Source organism: Haliotis asinina, chromosome 8 (assembly GCF_037392515.1).
Source record: "Haliotis asinina isolate JCU_RB_2024 chromosome 8, JCU_Hal_asi_v2, whole genome shotgun sequence".
NCBI classification, from domain to species: domain Eukaryota; kingdom Metazoa; phylum Mollusca; class Gastropoda; order Lepetellida; family Haliotidae; genus Haliotis; species Haliotis asinina.
Window position 1 is genome coordinate 51,357,751 of NC_090287.1, and position 24,760 is coordinate 51,382,510.

Genomic DNA, 24,760 nt, shown 5'->3' on the forward strand with positions numbered 1-24,760 from the left:
TGTAATATATATACATACAACCGCGACCACATAGGTGGAATATTACTGAATATGGCGAAAAACTGAATTCACTCACTCATTCACTTATTGGTTCGAGTTAACCTCTGTCCCTTTCAGTTTCTGATCAGATATCATGGTGAGGTGATAATATTCTTAATGTGAATTGCTCTACGCATCAAGGTGTTGCCCCAAGGCGATGTTTAATTATAATCTAAACTTTAATCCATATTTTGGTTCGATCCCATTAGGGATAGAAATACTAGGAACTGGGTTTCAGAAATTAATTATATTTTCAGAACCTGACGGATCTGGCTGGGTATACCATGTGTAAGCTGCAAATGGTAAGATGTATCACTGTAAAATCAGCATTGGTCTATACTATTACATACACGCACACACAGAGGCGCGCCATACATGTGTATGCATGCCGCGGTGAAAGAGACTAATTTTTACAAAAACCTCAAAAATACATTTTTCATATATCAGCTTCTGATAATGTACCACTAAAAGATATTCTGTTATGTTCAATTTGTAAAGGCCTCAAAAAAGTTTTTTCAATGCCAGTGTAACAGTGTCTAGTATGTTGGTTCATGCAAACAGTTCCACTGGAAATGTTTGAAGGGTGGACATCGTTCCTATTGATGTCCCAGTTTCTTTTGCACCGGATTACAGTACTGCATGCTTGACGTTTTTTCTGGTTATTAATTTACTTTCTTCTCGAAGCCACGTTCCACCCTTTGGGTCTTAAAATTTCAGGAATTCTCAAAATGTGAAACACTATCCCCATTTTAAGTGTTTATATACTAGCAACCCCCATCGTTAGTTCTCAACATAGCATGTTTGTTTGGGAAATAAAGCCCACAAACATTTCTCCCTTCTCGGTTAAAACTGCTCGAGCTTCAGACGAGTGGTGTTCCAGTATTTGCTTTGAGAGGGGATCACTCGGCGTTCGGAGGATCAAGTTGCAAAAACAAGCTAAATTTGTGTCGCCCTGAGTTGGTTACGTCATACCTTCACGGTCGTTGTCGTAGTGCTGTTGTTCTGAATGCTGATGTTGAAGGTGATGGTGAGAGAAGGGTCAAACTTGAGACACATGCAGACCATCCTCTTCACATGTCCACACATCAGTGAAGTTTATCATTGATATCTCTAACTTCTTTATCAAAGAATTATTAGGTAGTACTGCTAAACTATTGGAGGTAACACTAACAGGATTCAGATTAGCGAGAGGGGACTATCAGGCGTATATCAATCCCTTCATTAGTCAACATATCGGGCTAAACAACAACATTATTGAGGCAAACAGGGTAGCCGTACAAGGTAAAAGGAAGCATTACTGACACAACGCGGGAAGACTAAGATGCACTGACATTGTTCAGACTAACACTTGGAGATCAACTAGAATTATGCAGACTGGTGGAAGAATAAGTAAAAGTATCCGGGCTAACGGTGGGGAAACTAAACCTGATAAACAATAGCATTATTCTGACTTATGGTGAAAATAATACTACCAGACCAAAGCGATGAAACTGATGTTACCAGACTAAAACGGTAAAAATAATATTACTCAGACTGACGAAAGCAGGATTAATCCTTCATGATAAGTGATTGAATGAATTTAGTTTTACGCCGCTATTAGCAATATTAATTCAAACAATATCACTCCGGAGGACGCCGGAAATGGACTTCACACATTGTACCTTTGTGGGGAATCGAACCCGGGTCTTCGGCGTGACGAGCGAACGCTTTAACCACTAGGTTACCCCACACACTCAGTGATGAGGCTGGACCATATCTCTCAAAATAGACCATGTCCACGCTCAGATGAATCAGATGAATGCGATCGGTCCAGTTTAATGAATTGTCAAAGCACAGTGAAACTCAATCTCACACACTCTGATTAAAATGTCAGTGCATATATGGTAAGGTTCCGCACGGAACAGAAATGCACTCATGCTTGTTTTCATATTTGACACTTTTATTGACACATTTTAATGGACGAGAAGAACTTCCTGGTTTTACGACCCCCCCCCCCCCCCTTATAATTAACATTTTCCAACCCCACCCCCGCATTATGGAACGTCGAGGATGACCTTGCTTTGTCGAGGTCATTAAACCACAGCATAACCAGAGTTTGGGCATGTTTTTGAAATATATTTTAAATTTATGTAAACTGTCTTCTTTCAGAAAACACGTCGTTTATCAGCTTGTGCTGACTCTCTTAATTATATTCTGTATTTCATGTGTGGAGCGTTTTTTGCCGTGTCGACTTAAAACGTTATAATAACACGTACTGCTCCAGTTGAGTCTCGCCATGGGGTGCAACACAGCCATAGATAAATTGCTTCATGCCACATTTGTAAGAGCATCTGCGCTATCTCCGACTGAACAGTTAACGTACAGGGGGTTACAGATCTTTACACGTGAGTCTGAGGGTGAAATAAGTGTTCCGCCATACCGTCTTGTAAGACGTCGATGCATAGCTCAACATGCGCTACAGATTTCATTGCGTGTTTGTGGGTTGTTAGCGAAGTTGAAAAGTGGAAACATTGTCTTTAAATCAAAATCACCTGCTGGGAATTTCTGATTTAGGATCTGGAACCTAATTGGGCTTAAATCAGCAGAAACATGGAGAACACCCGTGTTTCAATAAATAGAATATTTTTTAACAGAATTTTACTTTTCAGATACTAAAATTTAAACACTTGTTCCCTAGGAACATATTGTGGTGTGTCTATAACATTATGCAGCGATCATCATCATCATCATCATCATCATCATCATCATCATCAACGGCAGCTGCACTAGCACCATTGTAATTTCCACGCGTCAGCTATCAAAAGCTTTAGATACAAAAACTTTTCAACGCATGAGGTAATTTCGGGAACTAATAAAATACAACGAGATAGAAAATTAACTGTCCTTTAATTTCCTTATAAGAAAGACTTTGTACATCCACATTAGCACGAGACACTCTGTCAATCTTCGTCATATAGAGTTCATAAGGAGCACAAAGCGCAGTTATCTTCCCTTGAATATCTTCACACTAGACTTGTCTTAAATATCATGATATTAAAGGCGTCACTGTCTGCACACAAGTGAGAGCGATAAACTGTATATTTGTGAGATATTTTTTACATTAAGATATCTACGTAAAATTTGTGGACAACTGACAGTGAGCGCCGGAGGTCAAATCGAGGGGAGATAACTCGCATGACAGGTATATTTTCATTCACGAGTGAACAAGCATGTCAGTTTATATAATCCAGTTATTAAACGAAAGCATCGGAAAGCAGCAGATATCTCCATGAACGCACCACCTGATTCAACATCAACGACAACATATACCGAGAGCGAAAGAAACGTAACTCTTTTTTGTCAAATTTTTAAATAGAAGACATAAACGCTTACTTTTATTCAATTTTTTCGAAACTTGCGTTTCTTTTGCTCTTCAGTATATTTCTGTTGACACCTGTGAATTTGGCAAATGATTGTTTCGTAGTTACCAACCACCCCTTTGCGATCTTGTAAGCGATAGACATAACAGTTTTCATAAACCCAGAACCAAATGTAGGCCCTAAACAATTGGTAAATTGTTATAAATTGTATAAAGTATATACTATGAACCGCAACCAACAGGAACATTTTCCTCTTTTGTAAAGAAAACTACTACGAATCCAGCACGTTTACAATGCAAGCCTCATAACCCGCTTCCTAAATATATTTCCCCTCCGATGACGAATTTCAGCAATCTCACCATTTTTAGAAGCTATCCACATTTAAAATCCATACCCTTACCATATGGTAAAGTAGGTGATTTTGTCTTAACCTAATCAATCAGTTATTAATTCGTTAGTACTTACATACAAAGATGCATTAGCTTAAAAAATATATAAATTAAGAAAATAATTATCTTTCGAACTGCTGGAATCGCTCATCCAAGCAACTGTGACGTTACGCCAATTCCTACAGTGGCACTGTGCTTAAATCGAACTCGAGATGTTAATATGCTAAAGCTCCAAAATAACAGCCTTGAAAGCCACCGGACCAATATCGATAATACCATGTAGTAACTTACCTTTAACATAACATTCACATATGGTAATGACAAGTATGCTTCAGCCAATATAGTAAAATTGCTTCACGGAACGAGGCCCTGGGGACACACATTCCGCTAAGTAAAAGACATTCGAATCGCAAATGTTATGAAACTTGGATACAATTTACCTGATTTCTATAAACGAGAGAAAAGGCCATTTTTGTGTTCTTAAGACTGGCATTTGCAGCACGTGCCTCTGTAGTTATATGCGCGATCTGTTGATAAGGATTGTTTGAGGGGGAGATAGTGACACCAGACGTTACAAAAAAGACGGGACACCATTTAACAAGCAAATTACGTCATAAAAAATCAACTTCTCCTTGCTCAAGGCAAATAATCTGAATATTAGAAAACAATACACCAACAAATATAACATAGTACTTTTTACAGCCAGGTACGAATACACTGTTGAAAACAAACGCTCTCTCGATCTCGACCAGGGCGTGAATGTTTCGCGTCACGGTTGCGAACGTGGGAACGTTTGCGGTTGTATTTCCAGTCATTACAAAAATCCAAAATTGCGACCGAGTCGCGAACATGACACGATTCAGTCGCCATCAACTGGGCTTTTGATTTGAACAGTATGTGCATGTATATAAAATATTTTTTTGTGGTTATAGGTCCCTTAATTCATCGTTGAGCTAATGTTAAATGTGCATGGAGAAGAAATGGGTGTTTCACGAGGGGGTGTCAATAACCTTTAGACGTATGACTCACATTTGGTTCTCTTGTACTTCGGCCATTTACAGTCTTTTACTCAATATAGAACTTGCCATTTGCAAATATTGTGGTGTTAATTGGCATTCCAATAACTTTCACGACAATACATTAACGCCATAAGTGCCACAACCATCGTTTGCAAAACTGTGAATCTTGGGCAGAGACTACCGAAACGGAACACAAAAGAACGAGACAATATTTCTTTTCTACTTCAGCTTGCTTTGAAACATCTTACAGTTTTAAAATGTGCTAAGATTGTGCTTATTGGTTGTGTGTTTTTAAAAGTTGAGTATTACGTAATATACACTAACAACTAACCTAGGATGTGAGGCTGTCTTTTCAACAAATGTAATGCCTTTTACTAACAGTTGTTTATTCGTTGGCGCTCCGTTTCTTCGAAATGATTCTACTTAACTATGCGAGTGTATTCAGTTCAGATTGTTTTCGTCCCCTTGTCATAATCATAATACACAAGAGCCAAATATACATACAGGTCGAAGGTCAAACCAGCACTAAAGCCTGAGGCAAATCTATCTGTTGTCTCACCAAAGGTGAGAGGTCGTGTCATGTGAAAGGTGTCGCTCAAAAAATCACCTTAACCATAGCTGATCATTTGAAAGAGTTCAGGTCAAGGTCAGGTCAATATGACAATCAAGGTGACCTAAATGACGCCATATAGTCCTATGATGTTTTTTGTAAACATAAAGAACTAAAATCATAAAAGTTAAAGAAATGTAGAGTCTCGGATTTCAAGAGCGAACCTCCTGATTCTGTCGTTACTGTTCAGATTCTGTCTTTAGAAAGCAACAGATTTCAATAATAGCATTGTGAGCACTGTCCCTCATCCGTGAAAACGAACACTGTCCCATGTTATGAAATCCTAGAAAAAGCCTACGGGACATTTTCATTTTCTTCAGACAAACCGAGCCACGTATGCTCACAACCGTACCCGTTACCCGTAACCACGTGACAAACATCACGTGATAAATTGGGGCGGGTCAACATTTGAAATGGTCCGCCCAAGTTCATCCTAGAAGTCACCTCGAAGCACTCAATCAGCAATATTCCGTGACGACTTGCACGCAATGCTTTTTGAGGTCTCAAACAAAACGTTGAATTGATGAAGTTCCTCACCTTCGTACAATATATACACCACATGACCATGGCAGTCAGAGGACACCATAGTTCCTTTTCCTTCCGACATCCTCCTTCTCTACACGTGCACAACGTGTCCTCTGGGTATATATGCACGTGCAGATCGCGCACCACATTCCATCACTACAAACACACTCCTCAGTGGACTCAGAGAAATTATATATGAAGACTGGTCCATCAGTGTCTTGATTTACAGCAAATTAAATAAGACAGGATGCATGAAAATCACGTGGTTGGAAGAGCAAGGATCGGGAGGGAATCAGACGACACCATATCACGTGAGCCAAGTGGCGGGAAATTTATTGGTGAAAGTATGGTCACTCTAGATTGTATGGCGTTTTCCGTGCACTACGATCAACGTTCCTCACAAAACATGCAACCGATTTGCAGCCTTACGTATAAAGGGAGGGGCCGAGAGGGGAGGGACTTATATGAGGAAATACTGTTACAGCAGCAAGCGTTCCCCAACCATGGCGAGATTGAAGCTGCAATTACCACACTTCAAAAGAAGGCCCCAACATCCATGATCCATCGCAATAAAGATACCCATCACCAAGACATTCTGCTCGGAGTCCTTCTAGTGACGGCCCGCCATCTAGCAGTTGTAGGTTTTCGCCGGAAGATGGCAGCCCGGTCTGGTCCAGCTAGTTACCAGGGACAACAGGCCGACTGGCAAAAGACAGCAAGGAGCGAGCGAGGCGATTGACAGGCTACGGCGCCACAATTGATGCCAACCAATAGTCGTCTGCGTTTTCCGTTCGGTCACCTGGAAAGAGAATCAAAACACATAACAGTCGAAACGCTTTGAAGTCGTAAATGAGGGCTCGTTACTGGGCGTTTGCAAGAAGCGTGTGATTGGTTGGAAGTCAAGGTAGCACCACATGGTGTATGTTTCAATATGAGCTTTGATTTGGGTACAAAGAATCCCCTGCAACTAGAAGGGATACATTCAGCTAGTAATCACGCTTTCAGACATTGTTTTGTCTGCTCCAAGGGTAGCTTGACCACTAAATCCCATATTGGAGTCATCACGGCCACGCCAAATTGTTTGTGTTCGGATTATGTATCCGGAATGAACTTTTAAAGAGGTTCTTACAAAACCAGACGATACATAAAGCTTGTTGATCATGATTACAGCTAAAGTTAAGCGTTGTTTTTAAATGTGCACACAATGGCAAATTATACACCTTGTTCAAACCAACAAAGCCATCACCCTGAGTTGAAACGTCATTTATACAATATTCATGATGCAGATCGTTTCAGGTCCATTGCAATTTTTCGTTTGGGCGAACAACCACGATACGAAACGCGAAAGGGGTTCAAATTCCCGACTGAAACAGTTTAAATTCAACTTAGAACAACGAGGTGTACCAGGTTTCCGATTCATCTGGATCCAAAACAAAAATACACTGACACAGGATATCCCCGTGTCTCACACCACACCCACCACAAACGTACCCCGATACCGCCTTACCAATAACATTTGTTGTGGAACAGTGGTAAATCATCACAAAAGAAACCACACGCAGTGACTCCCAATAACCGAAGCTACTTGCGCGTAACTTGTTGAACACAAAGAACCTCCATGATTAACAAGGTCACATCAGCTTTGGAAACTGGGGTGAGCACGTGCATCACGTGGGAATAATTACAGGTGGATATCTAATTAACTGGGTATGACGTCATCCGTAACTACCTTAGTTGCTCACAGGGTCTAAATAACTGAAGAATAGGAAAAACCTAAATATTCTTAGCAACAGGATAAAAAATAAGTTTTTATATTCTCATTAATATGTCTGAGTGACTAGTGTGCTATATACAGATACTGCAGACGGACCACCGTCTACTGTAGTCATGACCATGCGTGTTCAAAAGTGAGCGAGTTAAGTTTTACGCCACGTTTAGTAATACTCCAGCAATATAACAGCGGGGTACACCTAAAATAGGCTTCACACATTGTGCCCATGTACTAAATGTTATATGGACTGCACATAGCCGTAATAGCAACTAGGTGTACAAACCCTTTCAAACAGTAATTATAACGTCCGTTTACGTCTCATAATGCAATATATATCAACGATAAGGGCGAATCACTTTGTATTAAATTAGTGATGTTGCATGATACATATAAATGGAACAAAACTGTATGCATTTCATGAAACCACTTTGCTATGATAAAATCAGTCGTCTGTGTGAATAATGTATGTATTAAATGTCAGGTAACTCAAACTGCTTCAGTTAATGTAATGCATTGTTTAGTAGGCTGGTTACTTTGGATGGCACTACGATAACGTGCATCTCTCGCTTAGAACTGGCCTTCTGTATCAATGCTTACCTTAAGTGGATATGCATAACTTACTATCACTGTAAAGCCGTGAAGGATGCCCTGCCGTTTATCAGAAAATGCAAGTTTCACAATAACAATATTACATGTATATTGCTTCGTACTGATATAGCTGAAGACATGACGCATGTTCTGTTTATATGTATCATACATTGTAAGCTACATCTTGGGCTACATTTATGGATAATACATAACGTATCTCATTTTCTCCTTCTGGGTTATAGAAAACACGTCACAATTTAATTCTGGACTCACAAAAGTCCAGAAACTCTCAGCACTGTGGGCACTCTGTCACAAGGGATTTGGCAAAATTAAACATGCAGCTGTTATGTATATGTGCTAAGGATGAAAAAATGAAAAAAAGTTTTTCGAAAACTCAAAATTTAAACTCGCTCTGAATTATATCAGTTCATTCTCTGTCTACCGCCAGACAGGTTTTAGTGCTTTTATTATGATTACATGAAAGTTTAGAGAGTTTAGAAACCGCCATTTCACGTAGACTTTAGTTTTGAAATCTCTTTAGTTATTTGATCCACAAAGTTCTTCTTAATTACAAAGTTTATTCTTCTTAGTTGCTAAATTTAGTTACGCATGCCTACTAGCTAGTTACTAATCGCTTATAGTCACCTCTCTGGCAGTCTTGACACTCATTAGTCCAGGGGCCAGTTCCTCAACGCGACAGTCGTGCTGTGACTGTCGTAAGTCTATGTTGAATTATGAAAGTTAGGTCGTCCTAGTGTTACGATCGCTTTAAGGAACCGGAAACGGATTCCCTGTCGTAGTTCTGTCGTGTTTTAGCCCGTATCAAACCTTGTAAAACCAGACCTCCCGCTGCGATGACATCAGATGCGTGTATCATCACAGACACCTTGGAGCCACGTAAATCCGGATACAGACCCGTGAAGATCCGCGTGAGAATTGATCTTCAGTAACCAACCCATGCTTGTCCTAAGAGGCGATAAACGGGATCGGGTGGTCAAGCTCGCTGAGTTCGTTGACACATGATGTCCCATCCCGATTGCGTAGATCGATGCTCATGGTGTTGAACACTGGACTATATTGTCCAGACTAGATTATTTACAGACAACCGCCATATAACTGACATATTGCTTAGTGCGGCGTAAGTTCAGTAACTAACTTCCTAATGTGGACTCGGGAGCGAGTGATTACTAATTTCGATCCCTCCTCATGTTTGTTTCTTAACTTCGCACTCAACTATAGTACATGAAGACTCTGTAAACGATCGCGTCTGAACCTGACAATTCAGTGATTGACACCAATCGCAACTGAAATACGATGGCATGCATTATCCAAGTCAGAAAACTGGATTAAATAACTTATCTTACGGCAAACTTAGGTTACTGACTGCAAATACAAGCATCTTCATACGGGGAAATACGAAGGAAACAAGTTGCATACTCTCCCATGTTTAACACAATAATGAAGAGATAATCCAAAAAGAAGCGAACCTTCAAGGCATTTTTTAACTGTAGGTCTTAAACTGGTGTTTCAAAAATGGGCAAACTGCGTTTGACCATCACGTCCAATCCAGCTGTAATTTGTCTAAAATAACTGCCGTATTCCGGATGTCGTTGATTGCCCTCTACGGCGCTGACCGCTTTGTCTGGGGTCTTGCTGTTTATTCTTCAAGTGAAGATGTATTTCGCTTTTACTTTCTGATGCCCACCACATGCGGTGTCGTTTGATGTATCCAACGTAAACGAAAAGCGGATATTTGCTCTGTTTGTGTTCAGTAGATCCAGTCTAAACAGGCAACAGTACCCCCTGCGATAAGTCATACGAATGTGTGGCCATACGTTATTGTGGTAAACACAATTGATAAACACCCATAGACCCCATTATCAAAATTTACAAAACGCCTTTGGATTTTTCTTCAACACGCCGTTTGCTTCGCGTTTGTTGTGTCGCATTTGTTCTCAAATGGAGTAAGGTTTTTACAGAAAACAGAAAAGCATTTGAGACGCATTTGAGTCATTATGCTCAAAGCACCGGAATGTGTTGATCAATTTAGCTGCAAACTCAAATATAGATTCTTTAAGCTACACGACACTAAAGAAACATTTGTTTTTAAATTGATTATGTATGTTTGGCAAATATCAAATTGGATGTGTATTGAGCAAATCATGTTTTTTCTTGAAACTACCCTCGCTTTTGATTAGCGCATGGATACTCATCAGAATATATAACACTAGCGTTTCATTTTGAGACATATTAATCTTTAAAACATCATCTCATCTTGTGGTCTTCACAAAATACCCACACTGCACTTAAAACCCAATAATTTACGTCTCCCAAGGAGGGGCATTGTTTTCCTCCAAATCCTACAACAAAGACTGACAAAAGTAGTGCCATTGCTTGCAGACCTAAAGACTTTGGTTAGAAATTGCTAGACCCATTTAAGCAAATTCAGTTTAAAAGGAACTTTGTTTTCTACGTAAACATATGTAAAGTTGGGAGCCACGTGCTTAAATAGCTGCATTTCTCCATTTTCTGTTTCATGGCACCAGTGGCCTACATAGAACCATGAGAACGTAAGACACATGCTTACAGCCACAGAATGTCTGCCTGACTATTTCTTGAACGTGTTCTGTGGACTTAGTTATGATTCCTAATGATGTTTATTCTAAAAACGGAAAAAAATGTTTTTTATATCGGGACTTGTTTTTTCGGCGTTAAAGGGTTCGTTTGTTGTTGCGATGTAGAACGCCCGATTCCAATAGATCATGTGGATCAGGATTTGATTACCGGTTCCTTATGTGATATAGCTGAAGTATTGTCCTTATAGACGTTAAACCCTCACTCACTCACAACAAAGGTGATTAGATTGGACTTACGTCATAAAAAGCCTTGGTTAGCTATTTCATGTTCTCTTCATGGTGGGCATGCATATACAGAGACCTCATATTGTAGGACCACACAAGACAAGTGAGGTTTGAACGGAGAGGAGCTTAAAGTTGCTATTAAATCATGAGACTTAGAGTGTCAAATCACTGGGGTCGCTCAGTGGCTTTGAGCTTTTAAGGACTCATGTTCTGTTTACTCAACGCAAACATTTACAGATCATGCATATTTTGGGGATGTTTTTGGGTAATGACGACTAAACACACAATGTCATAAACAATTTCCAAAATATTCATGAAAAAATTATTTTTCATTTGATGGGGAGTGCCGGAGCGTACTGGCTAACGAAGTTGCTTGTGAGGAATGTGACGGGTGCGAGGCTCAACAAAAACTTTTCATTTCACAATTCCTGATGCTCTGGGAAAATGTATTTTGATAAAAACTTTAATTTTGCCTACTACCTCAAATACTGAAAATGACAAACAAAGAAAGCTACGCACACAAATTAACCATGACCTACTATTAAAAGATTCCATTTTCAGGCGCCGCGTTCCATGGCTCATGCATGTTTAAACTGGTTACATTGTTTGTATGCGACTCAATTATTGCGCATATTTAAAACTGGCAGACCCAAGCCAAACAACATTATTTACATACATATCCGCCATAATGTAAACAAAACATAACAATTTCAAAATGTTTCCGATTCTAATTTTTTTATGCAACCATTACGCCATAGTTGCGCGGTGTAATTATTTATCGATAAATACACAGGGACAAATGTGTGTTTAGGCCCCATACTAACGGCCTCCAGATTGTAGTTTCCAAAGAATATTTGCGAACTTGCTTTAAGAATATTCGTGAAATTGTTTTAAGAATATTTGTGAAATTGTTCCATAGACGTTAAGGGATTTAGTCTCGTCTTCCGCTATCCGGTTGTATTGTCTGAGCCTGTTTCCCTGCAATGGCCAAATTGTGGCGCTTTCTAGAACTTGTTTTCATATACATTGCCACCAACGATGTAACAATGAGGTGCAAATTTCCTCAGCATTGATAGGAAGAGGCTGGTTCATACTGAAAGCATCCCAGCGACTTGGCTAGGGAGGGGGCTGCCGGGACGGCTGGAGGGGCGGGGGGTGAGTATTAGGAGCGCGGACTCATGGCGGATAGACAAAACACCATAAACCGGCAACACGTGTAGACAAATAACTGCAACCGCTCCCAGGTGACGCCAACAGAGATGGTCATTAATCGGTCAGCTGACAAAATGACAACATATGAACTTAATAAAAAACGTATGAAAAAGGGGGAAAAGAAAACGCGTACACATATTTGACCGTTGTTAGATTTTACGTTTCAATAATTCAAGTTCTTAAGAAAACAAGAGGGACAATTGAATCCTGAACCGAATGTTTACATATATTCTCCCTATATAACTTTATACAACTCACGAAAAGATTCATGGAGCTCCTCAGGTTGGTTAAGTTTAGGGGTCATTTTGCGAGACGATTCTTGAAACAAATTTCTTGATAGGAAGTGTCTGGTTCATGCTGTAAGCATCACAGCGACTTGACTGAATTTGTAGTGAAGCTTTGGCGGGAAAAGGGATCATAGATCCTGATTTCATCAATACGTGTGACTTAGCCGTCTCAGGAGCAGAAGTTAAGAAGAGTTGAGTCCCCTTGACTCGCCAGGAACATATGATCATTGGTTCGAATCCCATTTCGGTTCTAATATGTTTCTAGTATTTCCAGCACCATACCCTTGTGCTTAACTCAAGCAGCAATCATTTGAGACATGCATAGCTCCGGGTTTTCCTCCCACATTAAAATACGGGCCGTGATATAACTGGAATAATCTTTCAAACTCACTGTATCGTCAAGTGTTACATTTATGATTTAGAAACTAAATCTCCAAGAGGTCCCTCTGTTTGTTGTAACTGGATCCATAAAATATTGCCATCTCTTACTTGTCTTGAACCAAATGAACTACAGAAGTCATTACTAGCTTCTCGGATATCAGGGCCTGAACGCTTCATTGACCTGAAAGGTCTCAATTTTATTGCGGTAGCTAGCATTTCTCATCCCGGAGTCAACGAACCTTAAACTTGAACGTACTTTGTTGGCAATTATGTGAAATGGGAAATCTTTGGTTCACGACGGGTTCAACTTCATTGAGATCCACATATGTCTTAAAAGTACGTGTGATATATAGTTCTGAATATTCCCTTAGAAATTATACATGAAATGACATGTCATAATTATCTTATGAATGAAATGAAAATTAAGGTTGAAAGAATCAAATATAATTAAGACAGAACGCCCATACCTTGCTAAAAGCTATCTTGACGTTTGTTTTTTTTCATTTATGACATGGACTTACGTGTTTAGTAACGGAGCTACTAAGTAGCCGATATTACGCATGAAGCGATCTTCGCATGATCGTAAATTTCTTACCCCTTTTGCCCGAAGCGTTCTTAGTTTTACGACCACTCTTACGTATGTAAATGGATTACTATAGTCGTAATGTTGATATGATTTTGTGGAACAAGTAACACGCCACACATTAGCCTGATTAAAGCAACTAACGTAATAGCTATGCTGTTACACGGATTTACGATTGTCTTTTACTAAGATACCATTGCCAAACGAAGAGCTGAAACCATGACGTCACTCACCCACTTGTTGCTTCAGTCGAACATGATAGAATTGGTCAGAAGGCTGAGAATGTACTCCTGGTCAATCATTTCACAGCGGAGACCCGTGTAGCCCATTGGGCACCTGTAACAGATTGTACATAATCTAATCAGTTTATGGTCACATATGAATGTTACCCGTCGACAACTGTAAGTATATCATCATGTGTGAACGTTACCCACTGGACACGTGTGACAGATTGCAGTCTTATAAGTATATCATCAAGTTTGAATGTTACCAACTGGGCGACTGTAACAGATTGTAGCTTTTTAAGTATATCAATACCGAATGCTACCCATTGGGTACCTGTCACAGACTGTAGTTTCGTGAGTATACGTCATGTTTAAATGTTACCCATTGGGTACCTGTCACAGATTGTAGTTTCGTGAGTATACGTCATGTTTAAATGTTACCCATTGGGCACCTGTAACAGATTGTAGTTTCGTGAGTATACGTCATGTTTAAATGTTACCCATTGGGCACCTATCACAGATTGTAGTTTCGTGAGGATACGTAATATTTAGATGTTACCCACTGGGCACCTATCACAGATTGTAGTCTTATAAGTATATCATCACGTACACATTGCTAGTTACATCGGTTTCCTGTCCTGTATTCCTGGCCTGCATCACATCTATTAACTCCTACATCAATACCTAAATCACGTCATGTCATGAACCGTGCATCTTTAACATCACTAGCTATCACATGATCCAAACATGTCTAACTGCGTTCTAGTGAGTGAAGTTTTCTTTCATCCTAAGTCAGTTATGCTACCACTGGGACATCTGTAACAAGCAATACCAATAGTTGCCCTCGTGGGTTTCAGAGCACGCCAGATAATTTGTTCTCTGTCGTGTATATTAACTATGTATACTACCCGTGCGATAGGTGTTTGAGAGACATTCACATTCGCCCACAATTTGTTCGCTGTGCAGAGTTGCGTCCCTCAGGAGTGACAGAAACCTATAAACGTGGGTTCAAATCCCGATCCTAATAATATTTGATGGTTGCAAGCACCAAGCACGAGTTCATGTAGCCAGTTGTGTGGATGTTAATGCATGAGTACATTGCCAGTGCAATTCTCGTGGGAATTCCTGGATAGAACTGCTTCCTAAAGGTTCCTTTTCAGAAAGTTACCGTATCGCTACGACAGTCGTAAGTCAATGCTACAGTATAGGGGGTACGACAGTCGTAGCTACGACAGCAGAGCGGCATGCTGTGGGTGGCAATACCAATCACTGGATTGTCTTGTCTTGGCAAGACTTTTCACAGATCTATGTCACGTTGCTGGATTGTACGACATTAAACAACAAACAGAGAAATATTGGCGTGAGTAACCCTTGCAAGCGCGTGAGATCATCATGCATGATTTGAATACTGTTTTAGGTTAACGAGAGGGAAAATTATTGCCTTACTTGTAAATGTAAGCATTACAAACTACCATAGAGAAATCATGTGACAAATCGGCTAAATGTGAAACCAACAGGAATGGCTATTCAGTGATGATGCATTTGATACGGACATCGTTGCTGTGATTGAGCCACAAGTTTGCATTGTTTCTGTGACCTTTTTGCATCTAGTAAAGTTTTTTTACGTCACGTGTATATTGCCATTTGTGACTATTGATCACTAGTGAAACTGATCAGGTAACATTGTTATCACACTGCATTATCTGTGTATTAATTATGCATATGTGTAACCAACCATGTAACAAAATGCATGGCTGTAATATTATGATTCTACATGAAAGTTCTTGTCAGCAAGCGTAACAAAGAGTAATGACAGACACATGAGAAAATATTGACGTAATTACCATTAGTTCAACGATAGCATTGTATCTTACCTAACGTTGGGTCGACTATCACAGAGAATAATACAAGAGAACCCATATCAGAACCCCAAACCATGTCAACATATCTGTCATTTAACATCAACTCTTGTCAACATATCTGTCATTCAACCTCAACTCTTGTCATCACAACAATCCTTGAAGTTCAGCTCTGTATACAGCAATCATTCGTTGGTCAAATCACCAAGGCCTACTCGCAGAATAATGACCATTAGTTATCATCGATCCGTATTATCTGTACTTGATATTCTCGGAAGGGAAATGGACGAAAGACAGAACAAACGATCGAACAAATCACCGAACAACCCCCTGCTCTCCCTTATGTTGTGCATGAGATTAGCCAAACCATACAGAGCGTCAAAGGATACGTTACTTGAGTATTTGAAGTTTTGAACGTATTATTCACATATTACAGCCACATATTTTCACCTAATACCTTATAATTATCTCTGTTGACATTATTTTCTACTTATTTTCATCTTAAGGTGTTTATACCATTCCAATCCACATAGAGCATGTGTTGAATGAATTGTATAAATCGTTATCAATTGCTATTGAAGCCAGGTGTTCGATGAAGGTGAGCGCATCCCACCAGATTGCAGTGTAACAAAGGCACATCAACACTGGGCTCTTATTCTCGAAACGTTCGTAGCCCTAAGAATTCGTAACTTTGATCGTACCCAGTGTGTTACGTATAGGCCTAAGAAGTTCGTAGGGCTACGAACGTTCGAGAATAGCTAGCCTGGTACGTAAGTCAAGGCAAAGGAATTCCACCGAACGTTTTTTTTCATGAATATACACTATGCCATTTAGAAAGAGGTCAAATCTAATTTTCATGGAAACAGTGCCGTTATAAATCTATAGTGGTGCATGTCACCAGCTATTGTAGTTGTTATTTACGTCCTGAGCATTATGTTGGACATAAGTGCCAGCAATAACAAGATCAATTTGATTACATGGTGATAATAGTTGGTATGTGGACATGGCTCATGGCTTGTTATTTGCATTCAAGACTAAAATGCATATATTACATTATTGCAGATACGATGTCCTTGCCACGTTGTAATGCGTACGGAGAGGCTATTAAAGAAATCTGACCAACCAAAGATTGTGGATGTATGTCTGTGAACTCATAATCCATAAACATAACGTCCTTTTTTTATGAACACCTTACGGAATAATAAGGAAGAGTCTTTGAAGGGCATTTGGAAGTGAAATGCATAAGAATGACGATTTTTTATGGATATCCATAAAAAATCTTCATTCTTAATGAGGAAGAGGTGGAATTTAAGTCTGAGAGGAACGTCACAGATTTGTAATGTACTGTTGTAGTTTCTCAGACTGTCAGGTAAACAGAATATTTGCAATGTATTATGGCAAACTGGTTCAAACTGTTAGATAAACTACCCAAATGCATTATGTCGTAACATTATCAGACTGTTGAGTCAACCCTAAAATATTTGCATTGTGATATAGTAAATTGAACAGGCTGTCAGGTAACTTCCCCAACGCATACACTGACTTATCATACAATAGATAGTGTTCTCGGCAGGATAATCCGTTGGGGTCATATAGGGATATCGATGCAAATTAGAGGGGTCATATGCAAATTTTAGGGACTACTTTGAGAGTGTAAACAAACATTGCGTCAAGGGTCGGTGATCGTGTCCGCATTGACGGCCGTGGTACTGTCAGTGCTTTGATCCCAGACAATTCATGCCTGGTTATGGTAGATGAAGTAAAGCAAAGATAAAAATCTATAGGCTTGAGAAGATACCAACAACAGTTTCACGACCGACTGTCAGTGTTAGCGAGAGGGACGGTATAGGAATCCAGGTGCACAATGTTATGCGAACATTAAAGTGTATTTGTTGTTCAAAAAGTTAACTGAAATTTTCTGAAATTCCACGAGATTGTTTTGTTATTTTTCAAACATAAGCTAAGGTTTGTTGACAAGAATACGTTCTGTAACATAAAAGCTTACTGGGAACTAGATGACGACGCAGTCAAATGAGTGATCAATAGAAAATTGCGTCGTCGAGCTTGTGACGTCACCTATTACTACACACATATTTATGACGTCATACATATACAGGCACGTCCCATGAAGTTTAGTGTCATGATGTCCAAGGCTCGCTATATACAAAGTTTATTCCTAATGCTGGATATTAGTCACCCCAAAACTCACTCGCGTGATAATCTATATGTAAACAACGGCAATCAAGTCCACGTTAATGACAGTTTCCATTAAAATGGGAACCTATATGATAGTGCAAACGTTCTAGCACAGTATCGTAACGTTACCAGGTTGTCAAGATCCAATATTTGCGTTGTGTTGTGGTAACTGATTCAGACTTGCGGGTAAACGTTCCATTTACATTGCATCGTATTATCTGTCAAGTAATAGATCAAACGTTTGCATTGTGTTATGATAACATTATAGTCTGTCAGGTACCTTATACACTCATGTAACCAACAACAATCATTCCCACGTCAAAAGACATTTTCCATTCATATAAGCATGCTTGTAATGAGTCTTTGGTATAGAGTTCCCCTGTAGATAATAATAATAACAATGGTTTACTGTCTGATTTATTATGGAAAACCTCAGCTTGAAATTAGGAACCTAATGAGCATCTGTGCAGCCGATGCCGACGAACGAATAACAGTTTGTGAAAGCTTCTCTGGCTAAAACCATGATTTACCACAGGCCCACATGCAACTAGAATGATTGTATTACCTCACAGACATTAAACATATGTAACGAGAAGGAGCGTACTGTCTGTTTGTTGTTTTACGCCGGACTGCTAGAGCAGGGAGCCCACTGAGAGGGAGTGAGTATTGCCTTGAGTTGAGGCAGGTGCACTAGTGCAGGTGAACGAAGATTGCTCAACTGCACATCTTTATGTTAACACGGATGAACTTCACAATGGATATATTTATAATCTCAGACTGATTGTCTCCAAATCTCTGTCCTGCTAAGTAAGAATTGAACTAATAGATGACTTTCTGATAGAGAAACGACATTACGCATTGATTGGTATGCAGTCCTCCGATATTCCCAAAACAGTGCATTTTTTTCTGTCTTAAGACACTCCAAAGCTAGATACCATACGCTAATTTTTATCAAACGTAGCGCGAGTCCCATCCACGCGATCATGACGCCAACATTTCGACTCGAGTCTAACGGCTTATTTAAACTGCCATGACACATTCGCCATTGGAGATAAAATGTTTTGCACGGCAGTCAAGTGTGTGTGTGTGTTCTTTTTAAAATAGTGATGAAGTTTACAACAAGCATCAGTATTCTGTGGTAGGCCAAACTATGTTCAAATTGCGTCACAGCAACATCTGTGCGAATACAGGCTTATCATGCCACCATCACGTGCCGATGACCCTGTAAGACCCCTGTTTCAAGATCCTTGAAAATGCCATTATTTGTTTGTTTTCCCATGCGAAAGTTCCTCAATTCTACATTGAAAATTGCAACCATTCTCTACATCTTCATATTGTCCAAAAAATGAAGTTTGAACCTTGAGGTGCAGTGCATAGAGTGAAAACTGCAACGCTTGCAACCCATCCTGAATTCTTGAAAAACAAAAGTATTTTTTCACGATGAACTCTCTAGGTCGATTATTCCACATCCTTACGTCACTTGTCTCCATCCTCCATATTTTTCTTCTCAGCATGGTTAACCTCTTTCCCCTTTAGAACCCCATTAACCTCCCATCATCACGCCTGAACCCCATCGTAACCACACCAGTCAGCTTCATATCCATCCCAATCCCTGCTATTCCAAAAATTACCTTGCAAGCAAGATGACTACTTTGCTGAACAAACATCATTTCAATAATCCACAAGAATGGTACGTGTCTTCTGTGAATGTATGTAGCAGATAGGGTGATAACATAATTAAACACGAAGGGATAGTAGTCTAGGTATGCCTGTCTGTCTTGCTACGCTACGAGACTGGTTTGTTTACATCACAACAGCATGTAAAGAAACGTAAAGCATTTATCATAATTATTGGCAAATATTTCAAGGAAATAGCTGAAGCAACTACTGCTGGACACGGTAGATTTGGGTTATCATTTCCCCTACAACAAGGCGCTCGGGCAGTGGGAGATAGGGAATGTTATGTGAAGTCCGGGCGCTGACAAATGCTGTGGTTCTCCCAACAAGTGCTGCTCTACACGGTGCTACATGTGACATCGTTCAGTCTCGTTGTAAAGATTTGCGGACGTCAAGCCAGCACCAGCTTTGGATTTCTATTACAAAACAGCTCATGAAGGAATTTAGTAGGAATTTGTTAAGAAAGTCACAACAGCGGAATTAATGTTCCATGACAAACTAAAAGCTCTGTCATTTTGTCAGATGGGATTGCTGTGGAGATGAATATCTACATCTATGTTGTGCTCAAGGCCCCACTAGAGACCATAAATCAGGGCTTTTTGTCAATGATTTAAATTTTCTTTGTTAGAAACATATTTGAAACCCTTTAATAAATTTGGCATATTTTCCTTCTGTTTATGAAGCAATCTTTGGCCGTCAAATCACAGCTCTGGTGCTGAGAGTTTTTACAATCTTAAATATGCATTTTGAACTCATTGTAGCGGTGTTGAAATGAATTCCTTGAAGTCCGATTGGTAATGAACTCGCCATTAATATTTGTGCTGTTTTCGGTGACGGTGAAAAAAAAACATACATGGAACCTCTTTGGAGGAAAATGGAACATTCAAGCTGAATTTATTATTCTTTAGTTTACATTGATTTAAGAAATACCCACCACTACACTCAGTTTGAAAATGTTAAAGTTCATGTCGGTATTTCAATATCGTGAATCCAGTATTCATTTCTGATTTCACTTACTGATAATAAGAATACACGAGCACTTACTGGTGGTAAGAATACGCGGAAACAGATAAATAGAGCGATGGTTGTTTGACGATGGTTGAAGGTATCGACAGAATTATATGCTTGGTGCATGCTGTATGGTGCATGGACGTTGTTTAAGAACGTATAAAATAATTTGTTGCCGATAATCGTATGGGTGGTTAGAGGCGGTGTTTTTCTGACGTTTGTACAAGGCAGACGTGCAGTAGGTCTCGAGGTCTCTTGGTGACCCTCAGGGTACTTGACGGCAGACGCAGGGAGGGTCTCTGTGTATTTGAGGGCAGATATATGGTGATACACGGGTATTTGAAAGTAGACAGGTTTCACGGTATTTGAGAGTAGACGCATGGTGGGTCTTATTGTGTTGGATGACAGACGTATTGTGGCTCTCATTGTGTTGGAGGGTAGACTATGGTGTGTCTCATTGTGTTTGAAGGGTAGACGAATTTTGGGTCATATTGTGCTGAAGGGTCGACGTATGAGTGGTCTTATTGTGTTTGAAGGTAGACGTATGGAGGGTCTTATTGTGTTGGAGATTAGAGGTATGGTGGGTCTTATTGTATTGGAGGATAGACGTATGGTGGGTCTCCTTGTGTTGGAGAGCAGACTATTGTGGGTCTTATCTTGTTTGAAGAATAGACGTGGACCATACTGTGTTGAAGGAAATGGTGGGTCATTGTGTGGGAGGGTACACGTATGGTGCGTTTCTGGGTATTTGGTAGTGGATGTGAGTAGGATTGGGAATACTGATAGATATGAGGTTGAGTCATCCTTGAGGTGAAATTGGATTGAATGTTTAAAACAAGTGATATTGAGTAGACTACCCATATTGAGAAACGAACAGTGACAATCACGATTTAACCAACAGGCAACAGTTCTGCCATTTAATCAGAAAATAAATACCGAACAATCAATTCTCCTCATATCCAATCACAAATCACTCTTTGGGGGACATGGCACACCGACATAAGAGGAAGTGAATTTAATTTTATGCCGCTTTTAACAGTTATTTCAAGGCGGGGTACACCAGAAATGGGTTTCACTCAATGTACCCATGTGGAGAATCGAACCTGGGTTTCGGTGTGACAAGCGAACGCTTTAACCAACCACTGGACCACCTCACCGCCGCCTGACATAAGAACAGCATTAAATCACCATACGGTGACGTAGCACTGGCGTACGTACAATCGACTCGTACATCAGGGACGATACTACGACATACCCACACGACATACACACAATACTACCCACGCGGTTGCTAGGCCAACGCAGTTTAACCCGCAAGACGTGCATTCATATTTATTATTCATTTAAACTTTGACCTCTCTCGTATCTCAAGAAGGAAACATTTTCCGCATAACCATCTTCATATTATCGTAATGAAATATTCACATGAGAAGTTGGTGACGTTAACTTTGACGGCTGTAAATGTTATGGAATAGCGTCTCTCAATCCATGACATGATACACCATATCGATTCTCTAAGGCCGCAATACCAAATTGTATATTTTCTTTTGAAAGCAAACGAAAAATATAATCCCATTTATTTAAATTTGCATGGTTGACAATTTGTCCAGTGTAGTTTAAAGTTTGCTGTGTTAAACAACATTTATGGTTCAATAAATAGGTCAACGTTTTTCAAATCATTTCTTTTTTAACAAAAGCCATGACGAGCGTTGATAACAAGTGGCATTCTCTACGCATTAAAGATTCAATGGAGTGTGTTCTGTAAATGGTTCGACAGGTTACTGGCAACACAAAGGTCTCGTTATAGTTTTATAAGGTATTGGAAACACACACACACGGGTAGCCAGGTCGTTTAAGGCGCCGCAATTAGCAGTGAAGAGTTATGTCCCTTGGGCCGCATCCGAAACGTAATAATATTACTGCGGTTCGGATCCCGGTTGCTCCGATTCTGTGTCTAGATTTGTCACTGCCATGATAGCCTTGCTCCGGGCTGTACTGAATGAGGACCCAATGGATGTATAGTAATTCTAGCCTTTAAAGAGGCAAGTCTAGATGCAGGGATCTCAGGAACCCAGTCTGTTATTTTTAGAAATTATCATTGAAACGCTTAATCATTTTTATGATGAGTATCATCTAACCATGGCTTTACAGAATCAGTGTCCTAACGGATAGTAGTAGGGTTTAGTGTGGAGCGGGATACTGACGATTAGGAGGGATTTAGTACATATGTACTTAAAATGTTCCTGTATTGGGTTGTCAAACGTGTCACGCCTTTTGGCGTTTGTGCGTCGTGATGGAATTATTGAATGCTGAGTCCATGTTGTAAAACAGTTCTATCCTTCGGAGAGGCAAGATAGGCGGACAGTACAAAGTGCCCGGTCTGTTGTTTATTATTTTAACTATCAGTTTTTTTTACATTAAAGACCCGTGCAAGTCTATGAATGAACATAACTGGAAAGCAAGATTTCCAGACAATACTAATAGGTGAAACGGTGGTGCAGTAAGACAACTCGGTTGTAAGAAAGAGAAATGACGAGTTGTCGGTAAATTCTGAGACCGTTTCAACCCTCTCGTCATTATCATGTATTCTGCGAAACAGGACCCGATAATATGTAACCTCATCTTCCAGATCAACTTCAGTGATGAACACATGAACAAGTAGTACTAGATCGTGTCCCTGGTTCCATACTTTCTGTGCCCACTTGGGATATGCAACCCGGGTCTGACGAGCGAACGCTTTAACCACTGGGCTACCCAACCGCCCATGTTGATGTTTTTGATTTAGTTATAACGCAGGACCATAATCTTATTTTGATTGACACTTTGATAAAATATTATAACAAAGGAACTTTTCAGATTTCAATAATGATAAAATCGAAGTTTAACAATTCCGACTATATAATATGCCCGTATTTTGAATCGCTATCAGGTAGTGATGATGGACGCTCGTGGAAATGTCAGCGGATCCTGCCCCGTTCTTGGTCACGTGACAGTTTGGCAACTGAGACAATGACAACAAGGCTCAAAGGAAGATCTTCTTAAACAGGAGGGAACAGATGTCATTATGGTATCTTTCCTACGTTTTCTGACGCTAAGAAGTGCCGTGACGTCATCCAGTCTTTGTAACGGTCTGCAGATATATAAACGCGCACAAACAAGAAGCCGTAATAAACTTCTTATTTTATCCCAGATGTTTTAACCCTTTGTTAGCCTGGTGGGAATGGGCGAAGATGACGTTCATAGACATATCTGTCAGACGCATCTATATGCTCACGTCCTTGAAATGTACAGCGTATTTAATTGCATGTACATTTCAACAAACGCGCAATAGACGTGTTCACAAAACTATCGCTCTTGTCATCAAAGACGATAACTCTGTACATGCAGATAAGAGTTAATGAACAAATCTTTAGTTTTTGTATCGCTGTGAATGTTTCACTGTTTTTTAAAAAAGTCTTCAGCTTCAGTAATTGAAAACCATGTTTTGAAAATTTCATGACGCCCATCAATTTATGTCACGCAGTTAAGAATCAACATTGTTCAAATAAAAACGTTAATTCATTCAAGATATATCTGATACGGAATATCTATGTTTCAACTAACAAAAACAGCGTCCTAACTCTAATTTAGAAGCATTTCTTGAATAAAGACCTTTTCTTACTAAAACTAAATTTCATCACATGCGTTTTTGTACAATGTTATCCATAAAATTATTATATCGACAATCGTTAATAATAATCGTTAATAATCGACATTATTTCCAAATATCGATCTTTGAGCCAGCCCTTTCTGTTACGTCTGCTATTGTAAGTACCACTACCTCTGTGTTACAATCAAAACTACTTATGGTACAGTTACTACAGTAATATTTCTCATATACAACATGCTCCTTCTTTTACAACTACTACTACTACCACCACCACCACCACCACCACTACTACTACTACTACTACTACTACTACTACTACTACTACTACTACTACTACTACTACTACTACTACTACTACTACTACTACCACTACCACTACCACTACCACTACCACCACCACCACCACCACCACCACCACCACCACCACCACCACTACTACTACTACTACTACTACTACTACTACTACTACTACTACTACTACTACTACTACTACCACTACCACCACCACCACCACCACCACTAC

At 39.7% G+C, this 24,760-nt stretch overlaps 1 long non-coding RNA gene across 1 annotated transcript in view; it reads right to left on the minus strand.

Annotated features, from left to right (window-relative positions):
- Window positions 1–2,908: 2,908 nt before the first annotated feature.
- The window catches only part of LOC137295040 (uncharacterized), a 42,474-nt gene continuing 20,622 nt past the window's right edge, over window positions 2,909–24,760 (minus strand). The window contains exons 2-3 of the long non-coding RNA XR_010957557.1: window positions 13,858–13,960; window positions 2,909–6,740 (exon numbers count right to left, since the gene is read on the minus strand). This is a non-coding gene — a long non-coding RNA (uncharacterized lncRNA). The remainder of the gene's footprint in view (window positions 6,741–13,857; window positions 13,961–24,760) is intronic.